Source organism: Heterocephalus glaber, unplaced genomic scaffold (assembly GCF_053883595.1).
Source record: "Heterocephalus glaber isolate CG9 unplaced genomic scaffold, H.glaber_assembly_v1.0 deba00001610, whole genome shotgun sequence".
NCBI lineage: Eukaryota > Metazoa > Chordata > Mammalia > Rodentia > Bathyergidae > Heterocephalus > Heterocephalus glaber.
Window position 1 is genome coordinate 285,068 of NW_028258381.1, and position 17,624 is coordinate 302,691.

Below are 17,624 nucleotides of genomic sequence, written 5' to 3' on the forward strand. Positions count from 1 at the left end.
TTTTGAAATGTTGAAGTCTCAAAATGTCTTCCTTGTTCTTTTCAGATGGTGAGTATTCCCTCAGGGGCTTTAATCATGTACAAAATTTACCAAAGAAATTTCTGAAAGAAAAAGTTATAGTTTAAATCAGATCTTAGTCTGAAGTAGAAGGATCTTTATGTTCTCTTTAGCTTTTGCTTTTGGGAGGAGGAGTGGTTTACTTGGGATTGATCTCAGGGCCTCAGCACTGAGCTACATCTCCAGCACTTTTTTATTTTTTTATTTTCAGACAAGGTCTTGCCAAGTCACTAAATTGCCCAGACTGGACTTGAACTTGTGATTCTTCTGCCTTAGCCTCGAAGAGTGTGCATATTACAGGTGTGCACCATCAAACGCGGCTCCTTTCTGATACTGTTGGACCATAGGCTAGGAATGGTAACTAGGAATGATGTATGCTTTGTTTTATAAAACTCAGCATGTCAGACATCTGACACAATGAAAGTTATATCATTTCTCCTATAAATTTAGAGGTCCTATATCATTTCCTATATCACCATGATGAGCTTCCATTTCACAAGCAGAAAGCCAATGTGGCCCACTGATCATGGACTCCAACCCCCAAAACTGTGAGCCAAAATAAACTTTGTCTCTTTGTAAATATTATTTTTCAAATAGCTATTAGGGTGAATGGAATCGTGCGTGTGTGTGTGTGTGTGTGTATGTGTGTATGTGTGTGTGTGTTTGTGTGTGTGTTTGAGACCAGATCTCACTATGTGATTAAGGCTGGCCTTGAACTCACTATTGTAGCCCAGGCTAGCCTCAAACCCCTGACAATCCTTCTGCCTCAGCCTCCCAAGTGTTGAGAGTACAAGTGTGCACCATCACACCTGGCCGTAATGGATAATCTTAAAGGTCTAAGACTTAATAAATGTTTTTAAACATATTATATACTGAGGCTTTGTTTCTTCATTTAACTGGCAAAACATGTACTTCCTTTGTGCCTCAGGCCCAGTATATAACTATCTGCCTAAAACAGGGACCAGACAATGTGTTAATTCTTTTTTTGTTTTGTACCGGGGATCGAACTCAGGACCTTGTGCTTGTGAGGCAGGCAACAGAACCACTGAGCTAAATCCCCAGTGGCAATTCATTTTTGCCATAGTGTAACAAGGATGTCCTTTAGCCCAATTCTAATAAAGCATTCATCTCCATCTGAAATCTCACAGCTCTGCCTTCACGGTCCACAGTCCTGTCAGCTCTCAGAAGAATCACTTGTTAGAATGTTACAGCATTCTACACTTATTCCCCTTAAAAATCCCAACCACTTCTTCACATCATCAGGTATATAGTATCAGCAAAGGGCTGAGGTTGTACCTCAGTGTTAGAGCACTTGCCTAGGAAGACCAAAGACTCAACTTCTTTGTATAAATTTTCTGTGTTAAAGTTTCCATTAGTATAACAAATTCCAAAATAACCAACTTATAAAGAGATAAGGAGTATTTTGGCTCACAGTTTTGAGGGTTGCAGTCCATGATCAGTGGACCACATTGGTTTTCTGCTTGTCGCAATAGCTCATCATGGTGATATACAAAATGGTATAGGACCTCTAAATATATAGAGGAAATATAACAACCTGCTAGATGCCTGACATGCTGAGTTCATGTTCCCCCCAAATCAAAGAATGAATTCTAATGAACAAGAGAGGTTAGGAGTAGGAAATATTTATTGAGGGGAAAGATACAGCTCTTGAGAGGCAGGAGGGGACCCAAAATCAGGTTGCTGAGGACGCCATTTCTCAGGGGAAGTGTTATAGAGCACAACCACATTGGTACAGCATGGGTTACAGCTATGATTAACCAATAAGATTATAACTATAGTAGCTTAGATAGCATTGATCAAACGGGGAAGCAAGTCTCATAGCAAGTGTACATGGAAGGAACAAAGAACTTTTCAGGAAGGGACGTGTTTGAGGGTCTTTGTCACCCACTGAGGTGACTGATGTCTATCTAGGCTTCATTAGACCAGGCATTACTATTTACCTTAGGCATGGTCATTTTGTCTTTATCTTGAGGCCAGGACTCTAAGAGTTGTGTCTCTGGCCACAGCAGTAATGTGTTTTTACCTTTGTCCTGACTCTCTCAAGGGCCTGGCCCTGCCTGGCTGCCTGTAATATTTGTGCCTAGCTTAGCTGTCTGTAATAATGGCAGTGTGTGTTGAAGCCAAACCGCTTAGATTTGGGCTAAAATAAAGTGAAGAAGAGTCTGGATTCCCACAACTTCAATTGACCCAATGGCCTTCCACTGGGACCCACTTTTAGAGGCTCCACCATCTACCAATAATATCACTCTAGAGCCGAAGCCTTAACTTGTAGGCCTTTGGAAGACATAAACAGCCAAACTGTAGCAGCCATATGAGGCAATAGGCTCTGTGTTTGAAAATATATTTCCAAACTGAAAGGCAGAGAACACAATGTCAAGAATTAGAATTCATCTATATTAATTCTAAATAGGTGTTTTCTGATACACAATAATGAATACCCAGACTTTCTATTGCCAACTAACACATAACAAATTTAGCAACTTAAAACAGCATACATTTTCTCACATAACCGTGGTTCAGGAATCTGAGTATGACTTAACTGTGTTCTCTACAATGGGTCTTAGTGGATGGCAATCACTGTTGGATGGAGCAGCATTCTTTTCTGGAGCTTGGCCTCCTGTTCCAGGGACAGGTGCTTCCTGGAAATAATCAGTTCCTTGCTGTTGTAGACTAAAGTTTTGTTTCACACACACTTTCAGCTGGTTCCAACTCTGTTCTGCGGGCCCTCTCAGTTTCTTGCCATGTGACTCTCTCACAGATCCTCTCAACATGGCAGCCTCCTCAAACCCAGTAGGAAAATCTCTTGCACCAGTCTACCAGTCTGCTAATCTAGAGTCATGTATGGTCATATATATAGTCATATGTCATCCACCTACCTGCTTTTTTTTTTTTTTTGTACTGTCACTGGCTAGCTTCTGTCCTTAACTTTAGTAATAATGAAAAGTAAAACTAAAGTATAAATATACAGAAGAAAGTTTTAATTGGAAAGTTAGAGGTAATATAGGAAAGGATTCCAGCTTAAGTAGCTGGAAGGGCACACTCTTGACACTGGGGTTCAGACTGTCCCCCAGAAAATGCAGGAGGCCAGCTTTTAGGGATTAGCTGGTAGTCTGGGCTCCAGCTGATCATTCTGTCAGTCCTGCTTACATAGTTCTGGAATCTTTATGGCTGGGGATAGGTGGTCACAGGTCTAGGTAGGAGACTTCCAGGCATAGATGAATGTGGCTAGAAGTCCCTCATCCTGGTGTCCTTAATCTTGAAAAGGTTGAGGGCATGTAAATTCAGGGCTACTTAGCTGTGTTTTGCCAACTTTTAAACAGACACTCCCTAAATGATTAACATAGCTATGCAGAGCTGAGAAGGGGTTTGACCCATAATTTATAGTAACATAAGATACAAAACAAAACTCAAACTTTGTTCTGCCTTTAGCTACCTGTTAAGCATCTGTAGGCCCAACTAGAGTCATGGTTCATAGCAAAATGGGTTTTATTTCTTAGGCGTCCCCAGGAGAAAGCACAAATCATGCTTTTAGTGAGCAGCAGGTAAGGACTGTTCCCTTGTGTTACTGTTCTGGAACAAAAAAGAAGGAGGAGGAGGAGGAGGAAGAGGAGGAGGAAGAAGAGGAAGAGGAGGAGGAAGAAAAAGAGCTGTTTTTCTACTTCAGAGAGAAGCAGGTCCCTGTTTACTCCTTAAATGAATGCCTTCATTTAGTTTGAAAGCTGAGATTTTTCCAATTCCTCACCAGTAGTCTAAACTTCATATGGTCCCTAAACCTTAACAGCATATCTAGAGTATGTTATATTCTTTTGGGCTAAAGTCAATCTACAAGCTTGTGTGGATCTTATGTATAGCTAATGATTAAGAAAGTGAAGAAAAAAGCCTTTGCTGTTTCAAAACTTTCTTTTTCTTTTTTTTTGGTACTGGGGATCATAAGTCTTTGCTTTTTAAGTATACCCTCCAGCCTCCTCTCTCCAGCCTGCTAATGACTTTCTGCCTAACATCGTGACTGAGTTAGTACTGGGGTTTGAACCCTTGTATATGCTAGGCAAGTGCTGCTTTACTGAGGTACATTCTTTTCCTGGTCACATAATGTAATTAAAGCAATGGCATCCTTTCTACCTTTAGCAGGTTTGAAGCAAGTCATGTGTTCTGCCCAAACTCAAGGGGAGAGGCTAGAATCGGGATGTTCACCATTGGAATTCACCATACAGTGCATCTGCCACATTCAGGGACATATTCAACATTCTCAAAAGAGCTAAAGACTATAAAGTGGATAGAAAAAAAACTTCAAAAGTCACCAGAAATGGTTATAGGTGAAGTCTATAGTCATTTAATCAGGCCAAGACAACCAACCCCATATGGAAGAATGGTTTTTTGTATATGGTGCTACGTTGCATGAGGGTAGATATTTTATCCCGGGTTTGCCAACCTATATCAATAAAATAATTTAGAGATATAAGTTCAGAAGGAGAAATAAAATCACTTTATTGGAAAGAGGGCAAATAAAGAGATAGATAGCTACCTCATCAGAGTAAGGTAGGGAGCCCAGAGCCAGTACTTAAGGGTCTTTGTTTTCAGCCTCTCTTATTACATGGCAAGAAAGGGGCTATCCCCCTTGAAAGTTGTTATAACTTAATTGGCTATTTGGCTCTGAGAGCTTGGCCATTGCCCCTTCCACTATGTGTACATTCTTGGATAAGCTCTTCTTTGGTCTCTTTGTTCTGTCCAGGCACTTATCTTGTAAGATTTACATCACCGCCTCCCATTCAACCCTGAGTTAGTAAAAATGATACATGTGTATTTTAGTGTATTAATGTGGTGAGAGAATAATAAAATATCTATGTTTTTATATATAGGTGTATGAGTGTCCAGGGGCCAGTGTATATTTTATATACTAAGTGAATTTTCTATGATATAGCCCTCCTCCCCAATTTGTCCCTTTTGTGCTTAATTGGAGGTGGAAGGAGGAGGCAATAGGGGTCCTGGCTTGCTGGCACGAAGTGAGCCAGCCTGCTTTATCATCTCTGTTTATTTTTCCTAGCTGCTCTCTTTCTCTAGAAGGAGTTTAACTCTTTTTTTTGCCAGAAACCTCATTGAGGCCCTTTACCTTTCCCTGACTGTCCCCCAACTTTTCCTACAGTGGAATATTAGATGAGCTGCCTCATATTTATCTCTTATTTTTCCTTATGTTGTTGTAAGTCTTTGATCACTATCATTTTAACCTGTTCAAATACAACTTTATAGGAGGGAAATAGGTAAATTTTAGTTTGAGTTTAATTGTACTTTTATAATAGAGTCCAGAGACACTTTCAGAGAATTTTACAATCCATTGTTTTTTCAGAAAAATATTTTTAAAACTCAGATTTTACTATAAAAATAATAAACTTAAATAAAGTTATGATACAAAGTTAGGGAAATACATAAAAGTATAAAGAAAGGGAACAAGTAACTCAAACTCATAAGCACCAAGAGACCTCTTACATTTCCTATCAACTTTATATCCTAAGTATAAAAGAGGAAAAAACTTTTCCCACTGGGCATGGTAGCTCAGGCCTGTAATCCCAGTACTCTGGGAAAGCTGAGGGAAAGGCAGAAGGATCACAAGTTTGAGCCCACTCTGGGCAACTTAACCTCAAACAAAGACCTTGTCTCAAACAAAAAAGAAAAAGAAAGAAAGAAAAAAAAGAAAGGTGGTGATGTAGCTCAGCTCAGAGACCCCAGATTCAATCCCTAGTACCAGAAAAAAAAAGGAAATAATTTCCCCTGCCAGATAAAGTATCAGAAACAAATGTGACTTTTGCACCTAAAATATATTGGCATACAGTTGGTGGACTGGTTATTAGCTTGAACAGTTGTAGTTTGTTTAAAAAACAATGACATACATGAGAGATTCACAAAACAGCAACGAAGTCCTGAGAATTGTGTGGAGCCTGGATTACACCTGCAATGATTATGCATCAAGTGGATTCATTGAGTAATTAGGATAACTTCCTCTTAACCAGAAGTTTTGGACCACAGCAAAGTATCACTCATTTCTGCCATTAACTATTATGACCAAAATAGAACTTGTAATTCTTCATGTACACAGATATATTCTTGTAAGGTGCCTTGTATGTGTGCTTATTAAGTGCCACTCATTTTGTTCACAGTGACGTGTGTGTGTATGTGAATCCATATGTTTGGGGCTTTTCTGTATCACGGGGATGGATTGGGGATAGAGATGGTAGGGAGAGGATACAGAAAACATTAAGGTATGATTCAATGATTCAGTTTGCCTGAAAATGTTCTTTTCCTGTGTGTGTTGGATGGGGGTGGGGGGGAGGGAATCCTAGGCCTTGTGCATGATGTGCTCTGTCACTGAGCTGCACCTCCAGCCTACATTCCTGTTCTTAACTGCGTTTTTAAATTGAGATCATTATAGATTCACATTTATTTGTACATAGTGGTTTTTTTAATTCTCTGCCTAAGGTATACTTGCTAACCAGGAAGGGTAGAGGCTTAGATGGATGCTTCTTGTTCTTTAATGTTGTCTGTTAAAAACAGAGTCTAATTCAGCAGGGTTGAGTGGGGACTGAGATTCAACATTTCTATCAAGCAACTAGATGACAGAGTGCTGCAGGGACAGGAACCACACTTCAAGTAGCAAAATTCACTTTTAGGGAGTACAGAGTTTTAACTTCTCAATCTGACTGTATATCTTTACAATTCTACAGTAGAGTTCATGCACACTTGCCATGCCTATACCCCCTCACAATGCACGATACACCCTGCATAAGAATGCTCCAGGGTTCTGAAACAGTTCTTGTTCTTTCTAGTCCTCTCCACCTACCACATCCATTGCTGGGTTGTTTCTTCCACATGCTGTGGAACCTCTCCTGCCTGGCAGCCTGTGGGAGGTGCTAAGCCCTGGAGCAGATGGTGTGTGGTCAGGAGGAATCACAGGCCAGGCTGTGCTCTGCCTCTCTCACCGCAGCTCAGAATGTCCAAAAAAAGCATACATGGAGCATGGTTGTCAAGAGCATGACATCTGGGGTTCCTCTGACTGGATTCACATTCTCAGTCTACTACCCATATTCCTGTTATCTCTTTATTAATGTCTGTGCGCCTCCATGTCTCTCTGGACTTACATTTATGATTGAATGATATCATATTTGTAAAGAACTTACCATTTTGCTTTATATATATTGTTATAGACTGAATCCTCCTGATCATATATTGAAACTCTAACCTTTTGTATCTCAGAGTGTGACCGTATTTGGAGATAGTGTCACAGGGAATATAAGTTATATGCCAGATGTGCTGAGTTTTTGTCTTCTGATACAGAAAATGGATTTTGAGGACAAAGGAGGTTATTTATTGGGAGAAAGCTCCTGAGAGACAGGAAGAGTTCTGAGAGTGGATTGCCATGGTCTCTTTTTCCAAGGATATTTTATATAGCAAAATCACAACATGGGTACAGTGTGGGTAGCTATGGATCAAACTACAATCAAGCTGTAGGATTACAAGTATAGTTGCCTAGCTAACATTGATTCAATAGGAAAGTGAGGCACATAGCAAGGGAATATGGTGAGCATCATTAACTTTAGCTCATCTATAACTTCTAACAGAAAGAACAAAGGCATTCCTGGAAAAGGATGCGAGTATAGGTCTAGATGTTCTGGTCACCCACCTGATGCCTAGCTGAGCTCACTGGACCAGGTGGGGCTAATCACAGTACAATCTCAACCTGCCCTTTTTTTCTGGGGAAGCCTGCAGGCCTGGCCACCATGACTTCATTTTGAGGCTTGGCTCTCTTCAGATTCATCTCCAGCCACAATTTTGATGTGTCTCATCTTTTGCACTGACTCCGTCAAGGGCCCAATCCCTCTCTGACTGCCTATTAATTTCTATATACTTAGAGTCTATAATAGAGTCTATCAAGAGGCAAGAAAGTTAAAATGAGGTCAGTAGAGTGGGCTCTAATCCAATAGGTATGGTGTCCTGAGAAACTTGGACACAGAGAAGCACAGAGGAAAGACCGTGTGAAGACTATCCTCTCATTGTAAGGAGAAGATGCCCCTTACAGTCTGAGGAGAAGATGGCGCTTACAATAAGGAGAAATCACCACTTCCAGCATCTTGATCTTGGACTTGTAGCTTCCAGAATTGTGAGAAAATAGACTTCTGTTTAACCCCTTTTCATCCATGGTACCTTGTTGTGGTCATCCTGTCAAACCTGTACCTACATAAGCACACAACACATATTAGGTGTTAATGCTCTTTATTATTTTTCTTGTTGTTATTGTTCTATTTCCTTTCAACCAAAGGCAAGGTAAAACAGTGACAAAATGGAGAATTTTGTAAAAGAGACCATCTGCACAAGGCAAATACTAAACATTCTTTACAATTATTATGGCTGGAAAGGCCAGATGGCATATTCCAATGGAGCTGGTGAGGTTGTGGCCCATGAAGACGCATACTCACTCTGGCCAATCATTGAGAAAATGTGTGTCTGGGAGCTCACAACACAGCCAGAGAACTCTCTGCTCAGGCACTCTGGAGAAAATCAGATAGCCATGGCAAATGGAGGCCATCAGCAGTGGAAATGTGAAGTAGACACATACTTTTTGGTTGACAGTTTTAAATGGGTAATAATATCCATGTAGTAATAAAATCCAACAGTATCAAGGTGAGTTAGGGCCCTACAATATAGCACACATCTGTAATCCCAGCTACTTGGGAAGCTGAAACCGAAGAATGGCAAGTTTGAGGCCAGCCTGGACAACTTAGTATCTCAAAATAAATTTTAAAAAGGCATAGGGATATAGGTCAGTGGTAGAGCACCATGTGGAGAAAGAATAAAAGAAAGTCTTATTCATCCCTCACCCTCTACAACACATGCCATCAGTTAAAGCAACTGATTTTACTATTCTTTTTATGCATCTTCCAGATATCTGTGTATATGTGTGTTTATATAACTATATCTCCTTTGATTTATTTTTAAATCAATTCATATTAACTGACAAATAAAAATTGTATCTCTATACACAATATATTTTGAACATGTATACCTTGTAGAATGGCTAAATTGAATTAATTGAAATATTTTATTTATTTTTAGAGAGTATTGGTATTAGTGTATATTTTTTTAAATGTTTTTAAAATATAAGCTTTTGGTGGGCGGGCCGGGGCTGGGTACCAGGAATTGAACTCAGGGCCTCGCACTTGCCAGGCAGGCACTGCACCACTAAGTTACATTCCCAGCCCAAAATGTAAGCTTGTATTTAGTGTAATTACTGTGATGACACCTCTAAGCTTCTCTGTAATCACATTTTTAACCTATAACAGATGCCCAGGTGTCATAATATATATATTCTACTTAACAAGGGGCCTAAAAGCAAGAACTCTGTCTGCAGTTTGGACAGGAGGTGAGGCCATGGATGTGTACATGTGAGCCAGAACCAGCTTCACTGGAATAGTGACTCTTCCTGCATACACTCATAACATGATTCGTACACTTTCATCATCTCCTGGAGCCCCGAGTACCTTACGAGGTATATAGGGAATGGGGAAGGGGACATTGCCAGAACCTCTGCCATGGGTCCTGGCCTTCTGTGAACCACCACAACACAAAGTAAATTGAAGAATAGACAGGAAACGAGACTTAGAATGAAGAAGTTGGCAGCAAACACAAAGGCCCCCAAGCACATCCACTACTCATTGAATACAATCATAGGAAGGAACAGGGAGCCAGGTATGCTTTGAAGGCCTGTAGTGAAATACTGCCTAATACCTGGCATGATGGTGCCAGGCAGGGCTGTTAGGGAGTAAGCACTGATTATCTTGCTTGGATAGAAAAAACAGGTACTGGGGACCAGATGCAATTAGCAAGCAACCCATCAGGTCATTGAGAAGCCATAATTCAGGTCAGAGGACTTTAATTGGGGTCATGCTGACTTCAGCTGCACATAACTCAGCAGAGCCCTGCCTCTTCACAGACCAGGGCCTCGGTTTCCATGGCAGCCATTGAGGGAGAGGCTATAGTCTGCCATCTGACATGCCCCTTTGAGTCACATAGAGCTTCAGTCTGACTCCTGATATAAAACAATAGAGCCAAATTATGGAAAGCAAGAAGCAGCTCCCACTCATAGCCAGCTAGTACTGGGCAGGGATATCTGCTACATAGGCAGGTTATATTAGCCCTGTTTTATAGAGGAGGATATATGCTGAGGTGCTTTTCTGTGTTAACTTGCCTCTTGACTGAGGTCAACCCCCTCTCTTCCTGTTGGTCCACTGTAATCTGGCTTCCTCCCCCACCTGTCTATTAAACTGCTCTCACTCCAGTGACAACTCTGGTTGCCAGACATGGGGGACATTGCTAATACTTTAATTCATCAGTCATTTGTGTATCAATAATCTGAGCGACCTCCACATGCCAGCCATTGTCCTCCTAGGGAGCAAACCAGACTTGATCTCTGTCCTCACGACTTTTGAGTCTGATGGCAATTATCAGTCAGCCACTGCAGCCAGTTAGAAGGTGCCCAGTTTGCCTAAGCAAGCATGATCAAGAGCTCTGCCTTTTACTAAGAAAAGTAACTTTGAAGGAAGCAGTCTTCTTTTGTTACTGTTTCTATTTTCACCCCCTTTTTTTGGCATATAAAGCCAATTGCCTCACCTCATCTTATCCAAACACCAAATCTACCCCACAGAATGAGATACTGCCCAACTCTAGAATCTCAAATAGAAGTGGATTAGACTCTTACAATGAATTTGTTGCAATTTTGCATTTTTTGCAGAGAGGAGGAAGAATAATTGACAGAAATTGGTGATAAACTGCAGAGATGGAAGGAACAATACAGCAGAATCTCAGACTCCTCAGAGAGTTGGCCAGGTGCAAGGTGGTGGCAACCTGGTGCACCACTGACATGGAAGGAGGTTTATTGAGAATGACAAGATGATCTTGGTTTTAGGTGATGAAAATGAATTACTGTGTAGGTTGATAGGTCTGGAAAATATTTTTGGTTGTAGTAAATCCCAATATACAAACCCGGTGGAATCATGAATGCCAGTAATTTCAGCTACTCATGAAGCTGAGGCAGAAGGAATCTAAGTTCAAGGACAGCCTGAGAACTTAGCAAAACCTAGTCTGAAAATAAAATAAAATGGGTTGGAATGTAACTCCGTGGTAGAACGCTTGCCCAGCATGTGCAAGGCCCTGAGTTCAGCTTCAGTACTAGAAAAGAAAAAACAAAACTCCATTTGCAAACAGAGTCCACTCTTGAGTCCACTCTTGAGTCCACTCTTTCTTGGATGGCATTCAAAACTCTTTACAATGGGGACCTTCAGTGTGGGCATGGTGGCTCACACCTGTAATTCTAACAGTGGGAAGCTGTGGCAGGAGGGTTGCAAGTTTGACCCCAGCCTGGGCATCTTAGCAATTTAGTGAGACCCTGTCTCAAAATAAAAAGTTAAAAACAAAGGCTGGGGATGTAGCTCAGTGTAAAGACCCTGGATTCAATTCCCAGTACTGCAAACAGATCAACCAAAAGGTTGGGGTGGACCTACCCTACCTCTTCCACATTTTCTTCTATTGTCTTTCACATACCTTTTATATCAGCCACACAAAACTTTTCTTAAATATACCTCAACAAATACCCAGCACTAAAATAGGCTCTTTTAAATCAGAGCCTCTGTATCTTCCTTCACTTAGCAATTATTTAACTATATAGTTTCTATGCAATAATTTGATTAATACCAGTATCCCCACTAGTCAATAAACTACATACAGGTAAGAACTGTGTCTCTTTTGTGTGCATGGTTTTTCCCAGATTTTGCACAGCCTGACTCACAAACATTCTATGCCCTTAGATTTCTCTGTACATTTGCACTAACAGTTGAGAACATCCCTTAACCCTCTGGCAAATTCTATTTACCTTTCAGAGACCTAGATGAAAACTCACCTTGTTAGGAGAACATTCTACAACTCTAACAGGTGAAAACAGTCTTCCATCCATCTTCCCCTAGTCCTTCATTTATACTATTTTCACAAAATCCTGTAGTCAATAACTATCTTACACAAAGCGCTTAGCCAGCATGAACCATGTTCTTGTTTCCAATCTAAGTGCTGCAAAAAAGTTCATTAAAGAATTATTTTATTTTACTTTTTTGTATATCCTTTTATAGGTACATTTTAGGTGTACAATATAATGATATTCATCATTGGACATATGCACCTTTACATACTCTCTAGGTTCTTATTTTTCCCCCTTCCCCTGCCCTCCCTTCAACCCCTCCATCCCTCCCTATTTACAAAGACTTTGTTTCCTTTTTTCATTTTCTCATATTAATTCCATTCCCTTCTTTCCTTTCCCCTACTCCTCCCACTCCCCCTTCCCCTTTGCCCCTTTTCTTCCTATTTCACATTATCTATTATACCTTTTAGTCCTTATTTACACTTTGTTTCTCATACTAGAGAAACTATTCAGTATTTACACGTGTGTCCTATTTATTTCACTTACGTGTATAGCCTCAATGTGCATCCATTTAGCAATAAATGTCTCTAATTTCTCATTTTTGATGGCTGAGTAGTACTCCATTTTATTTTTTAAAAACCACATTTTCTTTATCCAGTCTCCAGTTGATGGGCATGTGGGTGGTTTCCAAGTTTTAGCTATTACAAACTGTGCCACTATGAACATGGGTGCACATATATCACTGTGGTATGATTCTTTTAATTCTTTGGGGAAGGTACCCAGCAGGGGAATAGCTAGGTCAAATGGGACTTGCAGTCCTAGTTCTTTGAGGTATCTCCATACTGATTTCCACAGTGGTTGCACCAGTTAAAGAATAATTTTAAATAATCAGTTTTCATATATTGTTTCAATTAAAATAAAATTTCTCACAAAAGTACTACCTTTTGCCTGAGTACCTGACTGTTTAGGTTTTGTTATCTGTCATCACCTTGATATTTCAAAGGTTTCCAAAGAAAGTTTCAGGACACACTTGAGAAATCATTAGAATGGAAAGGCAGATTAGGGAAGGAGACATTTCCAGACCCTGTTCTTAAGGGATTGGAATAGCTGGAAACTTTCAGCAGGATCAGTGATTGGAGGCCCCTTTTTGAATCTATATTACTACTACTAGTAGTATACACTACTAATATACTAATATATTATAACTACTAATATAGTAATATGGCAATAACATATTATATTGCATATATTATATATTTCATATATGTTATATATTTATATCTTATATATTTATATGTAATATATTAATATATTGTATATTAACACACACTAATATATTATACATTAAAGTATATATTATATTATTAATATAATAGTATTGTATTATATATTATATGATTAATTATATGACTATATTTTTATTATTGATTTTAATTATGTGTGGTTTTATATAATTATGTATTATAATATTATATGTTTATATTATATATTTATATTATATATTATATTTATATTAATATGATTATACCATAATATATTGTAGTGCTAATATAGTAATAATATAATATATTATAACTACTAATATAGTAATATAGGCTACTAGTCTTTTTATATCTTTTATATCTCTTTGGTTATACTTTTCTGCTGGGTGCTCAAGACCAAGTTAAATTGAGACTCATGTTAATCAAAATTAACCTCTTGCTATCAAGGTCAGTTAAGGCTCAAATGTAAATTGAGGGTGCATGCAAATTGATGTCCTGCTCCACTTCCTTACAACACTACAGTGATCTCCTGGAATTAGGTCTTGTGTTTGGCTGAAATTGCAGCTTCAGATCTAGATTTGTTTCTTGAGCTACTGTTACACTGTCCATATACACCTCCTGATTCTCTGAGCTTGGGCAGGTTGTTTTTTATTTTGTATGTCTTCACCTTCCTATCTGTAAACAGGGCTAGAGAAGTATTCACATTGTTTCATGAGGATTGGGATGTTAGAGAGACCCATGAGGTTCAACTAATATTTGCACAATGAAAGATGACAGGCAGCAAAACCTCAGATCTGGATGGAGCAAAAGCAGGGATTTTGCAATGCTAAGTTTAAGACCTTTAGACTCCCTGCCCATGGAGAGGGATGAGTCCTTACTTTGCATTTCATGGCCCAAATTTTATCTCCTAAAGTTTGTCCACATCTTACCTTCTCCTTCCTGTTCTCCTCCTCCTCCGCCTCCGCCTCCTCCTCCTCCTCCTCCTCCTCCTCCTCCTCCTCCTCCTCCTCCTCCTCCTCCTTCTCTTCTTTGTCCTCCTCCTCCTCCTTCTCCTTTTCCTTCTGCTCCTACCTCTTCGTCCTCTTCTTTCTTCTTGGTAAGTTTGCAAATCCTTCCTATTTCCAGCTGTTGAAACATTATGTTTGAGAATTAAGATTACCTCTAGGAGTCAAGCCCACAGCAAACTTATTAAACAGCCCGAATGTTAAAGCAGTTGAATATGATTATTTCTATTTTAGCACACTCTTTATTCTCTTCTTCTAGAAAGTGTACTTCTATAATGGACTCAATGAAGCTGCATCTGATGTTCCTTCAATTATATCTATATTTGAAATGCCGTAGCTGGCGATGTCACAATGGATGAGAAGCGGGTGCAGCAGACCCACAGAGCAATTCAGATCTTTCACAACGTATTTCTTTGTGTCTTCTTACAATAGATTCATCTCTGACTAGTTGTCCTTTTTGGCGAACAGCATTTTCACTAATAGAACACTCTCTTTAAACCTTGCCAACTGCAAGGATTAAATTATTTTGGGGTTGTTCTAAGTTGAGAAAAATGAGCAGTTTTGCATTTTCACGAGGCGGCGTTTTTAGAACCTAAAGTTTAAAGGAAGTTGATTGGAAAAAAGGTCAAAATGTGCTGGTCATGAAAGTGAAATGTCGCCGTTATTTTCTGCTATAACCTTCTGGCATTTGGAATTTCCCAGAATCCTTGTCCCAGGTCAGCACTGGGTGGAGCTGCTTTTTATTATTCCGGGAATTTCCTTGGCTAATATTCTCGGGCAGGGCACGCTGGAACCCGGGACCTCGCATCTCTCTGATCCACCCATTCTGAGCCTGCAGTTCCAGCTTGTTCCGCCGCGGGTCTCTGTGAAGCTGACGCCCCACGGCGGCGTCCGATCGCCCAGGCAACCACTGATGGAGACAAGGTGCAGGTCGGCCACAAGTTTTCTTTCTGAGAAGCAAGACCTGTATCAGATGGAGCGCACGCGTCGGTCCACTCAACACGTGCGGTCCAAAGTCCGCCTTCGCGAAGCCGGGATGCACGACGGTCCCTGGGGGCAGGCACCACTGGGTGGGACCTGAGGGCCAGGAAGGATCCGGGCTCAGCACTCCACAGGCTCGGACGAAGAAAAGCTAGGGGCTGCAAGACCACCTCCCCGTCGCCGCCAAGCTGGAGCTGGAAGCGGAGTTCCGTGGGGCCGGGGCCCAGGCTGCTGCTCGGCGGCTCCTCCAGGCCGCGGCCCCGGAACCTGAGCCGGAGGCGGTGACGGTGCCCCGGACAGGGAGTGCGCTGCGCTGGTTCACCACAGCGGTCCTGTATGCCGCCTTCCTGGGGATGGTGAGAGCTGGGGCCACAACCCTCCCGGCCCCGAGAGGTTCTCTTCAGAGAAAGTGGCCTTCCCAGTCGGAGTCTCTTGGCCCCCTGCGCACTGTCACCTTGGGTCTTTAGCTAATCCGCTTGGGGCTCAGTTTCCTCATCTAACACGCGGGCATGGCTGTAATCATGGGAGACTACTGTCAAGCGGGAATTTGATTTGCCTAGTATGTTTTCCAATGCAGCAAACCTTCCTTCATGTCCTTGTTTCAATGGGGAGACAAGAAAGGCGTTGGCCAGTTCTGTAGCTAGTGCTCTATCACATGCTAACTTATTACACACAAAAGTGATTTTCTCGATTTTCCTCCTTCTAGTGGCCTGACCAAATTCAGTCAACCACTTAATTTTGCAGGTAGGAAATACAGGGCCCAGGAGGAAAATGACTTTACTGGATCACACAGCTGGTTAAGTGGTAGAGCCAGGAACCTTACTTATTCTGCCCACAATCCTGTATTAATCAAGCCTTCAGACCCTTAAATGTTTTTCTTGGAGCAAAATGCACAGCTAAAAGTGCCTTTACCCAAATCCCTGGGCTGCCCCTTGATTCAGTATTTATGGAAATATTCCTCTTGCCACTTGATAATTTTGATCCTGGGAAGTGGGGAGGAGTCACTTCTGTTGCTTAGCATCTCAAAGAGCTGTAATTGTTTTTAGAGATTTTTGGATTGGGTGGGGGGAGTAGAGAGGAATGAGAAATAAATCACTGCAAAGCCTTCACTGTGTGCCAGATCTTGTAAATCCTTTGAAGGAGTGAAGTACTATTGTTAGAGTCCTTGTACTGTACTTCTGAGATTCCCCATGCCCTTAGAGCTGGACTGGCCCTGCTTAGGAAGGGGACACAGGCTGCATTGAGAGCAGAGAATTGCAATTAGAGCCAATTATTTTTGAGATGTAGACAATTTGGAAACATTATTTTCTTAAAGGGTGGAGAGAATTTTCTGTGAAAGCCTTCTTCCAGAAGAAGTGAGTGAGAGAGCATGCTGTGTTGTGACACTTAGTTCTTGCTAACACTTATTTAAAAGAAAAGGTTAGACAAGTTGATTTTAGCACTGTCTTTGGACAAAGAAATGATTTAGGAACCCTGAAGCACCCGAACCAGTACAGATTCGGAATGCTTTACCCAGAACATGACAGGCAGTATCTAGAGACAGAATAAGAAAGGGACACACAGAAATAGCTTGACTGGCTGCAACTCCTTTGTCTTCTTTGCACATTTCTGAGCAGTTTGCACCCTGTGATGGGCTGAACCTTTGGCTGCTCAGCTACTTGTTTCACAAACAGGCAGGGTGCAATGCTGACATATTAACATGGGCTACAGTTCCCCATATACACAGCCAGATTCAGGCCAGATTTAATGTAACAATTCCCCACTTTTGGTCAGCCTCTCCATTATGAGAGATTCACTAAAATCTTGGCCGCTGACCCTTTCTGGAACCATCATAATTAACTGAGAGGATCTAATACAATCGATGGTGACAAATGATTTGGATGATTCTTGGTGCTTCAAGTTTCTGTTGTTTTTGGTGTACAAAGGATGGTTGCACAGAAACACTCTTGACAACACACTGGGGAGATCTGAGGATGGCTACTAGGAGATACTGCATTACTGATATCTTTGTATATCAATAATATACAGAAGCTAGAGAACACTGCTTAACTGGTGTCTCCATGAACCAAACTGCTCAGAATCAAGCCATTTAAAGTTCACATGATATAGAAAGCTCAACAGTATTTGAGACCAATTGGTCATAGTCTTTGTTCAGACAGTGATGTTGACTAAGGACCATGGATGGCTGTGAAATGGCTCTATCTAAATAAGCATCCATGTGTGTAGTTAGACTTGCTTCTCAAGCCATAAGAACCTGGAGACCCAGGGCCAGGGATTTAGCTCAGTAGTTCCACTGCTTGCCTTGCAAGTGCAAGGTCCCAAGTTTGATCCCCAGTACCACCCCCAAAA